We start from the raw sequence: 6,354 nt of genomic DNA, 5'->3' as shown, positions 1-6,354 counted from the left end.
ACATGTATTACAACAAATTGTTCTTTCAAGTTTCTGGTTCATGCGGAATCTCCTGAACGTGTTGATGTCCTGTGTAAAGTGTGAGGAGAGGTGTATCTCGACTCTAACCATGATCAAATCCGATCAGGATCAGAATCAGTGACTTCGGTTTCATGGACTATCTTTCAAATATGTGAAATTACATTCTTTTCTAAATATCTCTATTCACATAAACTGTTTTCTTTTTCAATAATGCAAGGAGAGTTTAATATTGAAGGATGTCGTTCTGTTATATAATGTACTTGTTCCGTGGTCAAGTTCATCATGAGCTCACAAGCAACTAAATGACGTCAGGATTTGTCTTGGTTCCATATACATGTAACCGCCTTAAAAGGCAACTCTAACCATGCGTACCAGCGCGAGGCTGATGTAAGACTAGCAAAATGTGGCTCTCTCACCAGGTGTATCACAAGCAAGATATATTCACAAATTGCAGCGGAAGCACGTCTCACTTTATGGGCTCCATGTTCCATATTCTACGATGAAACTTTTATTCTTTGTATTGCAATAAATGATGATAAAAATAAAGTGAAATGTGCCGTGGACATTGATAGGCATGTGACCTTATTAGTTGATGTAAGAAATCTGAGAGGTAATGATCGGAGCCATCGTTTACGTATGTATTCGACCTTGATAGACGAGCCATCTCAGTTCAAGTAAAGGAACCCCTTGGAAGCAATCTAAGCTTTGCAACCCCATTGCCTTTGATTCATGAACACTTCTATCATAATTTAAAACGGGTTACAAGGCCACTCCAGTCATATACTGAACACATTTACAACACACTTCAGAATAAAAGATGGAAACCTTAATCTTCGCCCACTTATATTTCATTTGAAAGAAGTACATTATACTTTTGCAAACTTTCTAATGATTCCATTTGGCCACCTGCTTCTAAATAATTAACTGAGATATTCTTCACTGGCTTACGTTTGTCTCTTCTTGCGTATGAAGGACACATGTGTACTTAGCATTCATGTTGAGATTTAGTTTCATTTTTGAAATGCGACAATGGCGAATATAAAGACCTTGAACTATCAATGGGAGTACATGTGCTCGTGTTTCTTGGTAACCATACTTGCAAAAGAAATTTACAAAAGGACTCACAGTTGCTGATGAACTGGGCCAGCGACGATGGCTGATAGAAAATGTGTGACGGCAAAATAGCTTCTTTCTAGGAACATCTGCAAGATGAATCTGTGCACTGCTTAATGAATCCATATATAAATATGCTTGTCACTTTAAACTGCAAAATGGTGTGCTTTATTTGCTATCTTAACTCGAAAATAAACTCGCCTGTAAATGTAGTCGATTATCCTTATATAGCTAAATTATTAAACAAACATAGACGTTGTTTTTATTTATACCATCAGTGAAATACCACGAGAATAGTTTAAGGGACAACACAAGCCAAGTAAGAAACACGATGCATGGATTGTCCTAAACCTAAATCAGTACTTTCAAAATACACAAACACACCTCTCCTTTGGACATAATTTCATTACCTGTTATATTCATAATCCTCTTCTACAAGCCCCGTCTTAATCTCAATCAGAAACCATAAATGTCAGCAGATGTCAAAGACCAACAAACTCTCTTGTGAGTTATTGTATTGTACCAATGGAAAGAGTGTAAAGGTGTTTGCCACTAAATTTGGATTCGTGAAATGTGGATTCGTATGCCACCTGAATAATTATCAAAGAATAGGTTCCCAGAATACCATACTTTTCAGTAGAGCCAACAATTCGGGTGAACATGGGTGCTATGCCTGATTGTTTGTCACTGACCTTGATGTGGTGCATGGTTGCTTATACTGCCATTTGCAACATGAAATTTTCGGTTAGGCAACGAGAGGGAGGAAAGTGGAATCCCTAGAACCATACGCAAAATGGACAAACGTCTCACTGCTTCAAACCGATGACTGAATTAATGACATATTCGCACAACGAACTCATCATTCAGGACAAATTCTTTCATCACAAAGGCTACTTCACAAGGAATCCATAAACATTTCTGTCAGAAAATGGACGTTTATTATGATGATCCCTGCGGCTATATCAGTACGATGTATATGTATAGTTTAATGTATATTCCATGTAATTAACTCAACAGTTTCTTTTCAATGAAGTTGAGGCAGAGTATGCCTAACAGTAAAATATATGCACACAGGATTACGTGTTCGTGTCTTGCTTGTTGAAAATATATTCATTTACGTAAATGTCCCTTTGAATACAATGTACGTTACAGCGGCGGATGGAGGTTTCACGCCTAGAGCAAGAATCGAACACTGGCACCTCATTCAAGAACAGGGTTGAAGAGGCTTGTGTCAAGTCTTACGAAGCAGTGACTAGCCCTCCAACACAAATCAAAGAAAGGACTGATCCAACGCACATTCATAAGGACATCATCTCTAGTGAAAACTCTTCCTCTGGTCTTGTAGCAATCGTTGACATATGAAGGCTAATTGATCCCCCAGGAATCTTAGAAAAGTTCAAGGATTCTGACGTGACACATGATGCTTCCCGAAGTCTAATTAATAGTCCTTTCTACCTAAATGAAAGTAGCATCTGTGACTAATAAAATGAAAAATATAAATTCAGTTGTGCGGTCTAGCCTTATAATTTCCTTACAACATGAACTTTTAGCACTGTTTCTGAAACGCCATGCACACCATCCTTCCCCGACAGCTTTGTTTCTCCTTTTGATATTTATGTTCTTGTCGTCCTGGAAGTCCCGTGCAAGGTAATGAACATTATAAGGTCAAAATTATTTGGGGTACATATGGGGATGTTATGAATGTTATGTTATGTATACTAAATACTACAACTAACAAGCGAGTTTGTTGGTCTTTACTACTGTCATTTATGGTTTGGGGGTTTGTTAGAGTTGCTTATGAATATATTAGGTAATGAAATTATGTCCAAAGGAGAGGTGTGTTTGTGTATTTTGAAAGTACTGATTTAGGTTTAGGACAATCCATGCGTCGTGTTTCTTACTTGGCTTGTGTTGTCCCTTAAACTATTCTCATGGTATTTCACTGATGGTAGAAATAAAAACAACGTTTAATAATATAGCTCTTTAAGGAGTATCGACTACATTTATAGGCGTTTATTTTCGAGTTAGGGTAGTAAATATTCTTATCATATGCACAGTTTCTTTTGGGGCCTACATTCGAATGAACATATAATTTACCTTTTTAATTTTTGCCTGTATATAATATAAGATTGCTGTTCAGTGTTGTGTAATTATTCAACTATGCTTTAATCGGCAATAGAGGTATTGTGATGCCCGCAAAAATCTCGTCGTCTTATGGGCTCCCTTTTTGGAGAAGAGTTAATTGCGCCACTCTCTGACGCTAAAAACCATTGAACTCAATCCACACCAACATAGCGTCTTGTCGTGTTACCTACGCTGAAAAGAGCGTGGACCTGGTATCATTGCGAAGCAAACCTAACACCTTGAATGCCAATTTAATATGCAACATGTTGGAATTATATGAAGAAGAGTTCCCAAAAGCTAGTTCCGAGTGTCATTACAAACCGCAACAGGTCAATTTGTTAGATCTAACCGGTCATCTAACCAGCGCATGATAACTGAGCCGATTTATCCCATGTTTTAGATATATTGATGACACACATTACCTCAATAGCAGACATCACTGACCATAATCAGGAATAGTTGCTGACAAAAGTTCCCAAGTAGGTTAATGACTTCCAAAGCGACCTCCTACGTAAGGCGGTCCATGCAAACTAGTTGACATAATTCAACAAAGTGTGACATTAAAAGACTAAAGTTATATAGAATTTCGGATAGTGGTAATCGCAATATTCTGAACAGGAAGAAAATCCCCCGCCAAAATGGGTTAATTAGGTGAAGGGAGACCATTTCGCTGTGGCCTTGAGTATCGATCGATTTTACCTCCCGTGGAGCTAGATGAAATGCGATGGGAAGCGATGGTGATGATATCTCTCGCTGGCAATCAGTAGCCTGTCAATTCGCCTCCAGCTACAGCGGACAGGTGAACTGCGCTAGTTATAACATGATCCCATCATGGTGGAACTTTCCTTCCACTGAGTACAACGCGTCTAAGAAATTAATTCCTTTGCCAACATCACATATATCAAACAGATGTTGAGTCTTTGGCTAGTAAAGTCGCATAAGGTAAAAGTAGCTTGTTTTTGTGGTTCAAAGATACGCTACGTGTATGATCAGAAATTAATTAAAGCGTGTAGTTGGACAACGGTTCCATATAAACTAACATATACACACAAAAACAGAAAGCTGATCACATTGTAATCAGTCTGCATGTATATACAGTGTACGATTGTTTGATCTTAGTCATTTGTAGCGATGTGCCCAAATGCTCACTTTCAAATCGAATTGTAATCTGATTGAGGGTATAACTTTGATCACTTATACCATGTTTCAGTTCTGATACAGTTTATATACTGGTTCATATGCGAACATGCCTTTAACGTTTGTGACCAGCAATGGTTCATTCCCACTTATAACCACGAGGACGAGGTGACTTTAGTCGGAATACAGCTAGCTCAGTATGGCTAAAATGTGGGAAGAAAGTATTTTTATTCAATTTCACGCTTGCAACGTCTATTCCTAGACGCGCTGAAAACTCTAAACAAGGGTTTACACATGCTAGAATACAAAATAAATACTCTTCAAAAGTATTGACCCTAACGATTATTCTGCTGTATTATCACTCCCGATAACTTTTATAACAAATTCTAATTTCGTGTGCAAGAGTGAATAAAAGCGACAAAACCTTTTCCATATTCATCAGAAATCTTTGCCAAAAGCAGGGTCGATTGTACGATTCCGACTATATAATGAGCATGTGTTTATGAATCAGTTGTTCATGAAAAATTGTTTTGTCAACTAGTGATTTTCTATTTTCATCACATGAAAACACCAATTATTCTTTGGTGTGGAGTGTTCGCACCTGACACGATATGTAGGTGTTAATCCGTTATTTTTTTCGTATGGTTTCTGTTGAAATTGTTCCAGCATACATACGATTTTTGCAGAGAACTGATTGAACACTGTGAATGAGTGACGAAGTTGGGTTCGAAGCATCTTTAAGAATATTTCGTTCAAATGATGGCGTGTCAGCTTGATGTGAGAATACTGGAAGTGTTGCAGGCCTTGGACGATACAACTTTACTGTATCAAAAATTATGATCAGCTCGAATCTTGGATTTGCGCCCGATCATAGGATCCTGCAACTTCTAGGATCCTGCCAATTCTAGGATCCCGCCACTTCTAGGATCCTGCCACTTCTAGGATCCTGCCGCTCCGAGGATCCTGGTACTTCTAGGATCCCGCCACTTCTAGGATCCTGCCACTTCTTGGATCCCGCCACTTCTAGGATCCTGCCACTTCTAGGATCCTGCCACTTCTAGGATCCTGCCACTAAGAGGATCCCGCCACTAAGAGGATCCTGCCACTAAGAGGATCCTGCCACTAAGAGGATCCCGCCACTTCTAGGATCCCGCCACTTCTAGGATCCTGCCACTTCGAGGATCCTGCCGCTCCGAGGATCCTGCCACTTCCAGGATCCTGCCACTTCCAGGATTCTGCCACTTCGAGGATCCTGCCACTTCGAGGATCCTGCCACTACGAGGATCCTGCCACTCCGAGGATCCTGCCACTTCTAGGATCCTGCCACTTCTAGGATCCCGCCACTTCCAGGATCCTGCCACTTCGAGGATCCTGCCACTTCGAGGATCCTGCCACTACGAGGATCCTGCCACTCCGAGGATCCTGCCACTTCTAGGATCCTGCCACTTCTAGGATCCCGCCACTTCTAGGATCCCGCCACTTCTAGGATCCCGCCACTTCTAGGATCCTGCCACTTCTAGGATCCCGTCACTTCTAGGATCCCGCCACTTCTAGGATCCCGCCACTTCTAGGATCCCGCCACTTCTAGGATCCTGCGCTTTCGAGGATCCTGCCACTCCGAGGATCCTGCCCTTTCTAGGATCCTGCCACTTCTAGGATCCTGCCACTTCTAGGATCATGCCACTTCTAGGATCCCGCCACTAAGAGGATCCTGCCACTAAGAGGATCCTGCCACTTCTAGGATCCTGCCACTAAGAGGATCCTGCCACTTCTAGGATCCCGCCACTTCCAGGATCCTGCCGCTACGAGGATACTGCCACTTCTAGGATCCTGCCATTTCTAGGATCCTGCCACTACGAGGATCTGCCACTTCTAGGATCCTGCCACTACGAGGATCCTGCCACTACGAGGATCCTGCCACTTCTAGGATCCTGCCACTTCTAGGATCCTGCCACTACG

This window comes from Haliotis rufescens, unplaced genomic scaffold (genome assembly GCF_023055435.1).
Source record: "Haliotis rufescens isolate VD_foot unplaced genomic scaffold, xgHalRufe1.0.p SCAF_4, whole genome shotgun sequence".
Taxonomy (NCBI): domain Eukaryota; kingdom Metazoa; phylum Mollusca; class Gastropoda; order Lepetellida; family Haliotidae; genus Haliotis; species Haliotis rufescens.
Note: the sequence above shows the minus strand (reverse complement) of the source record.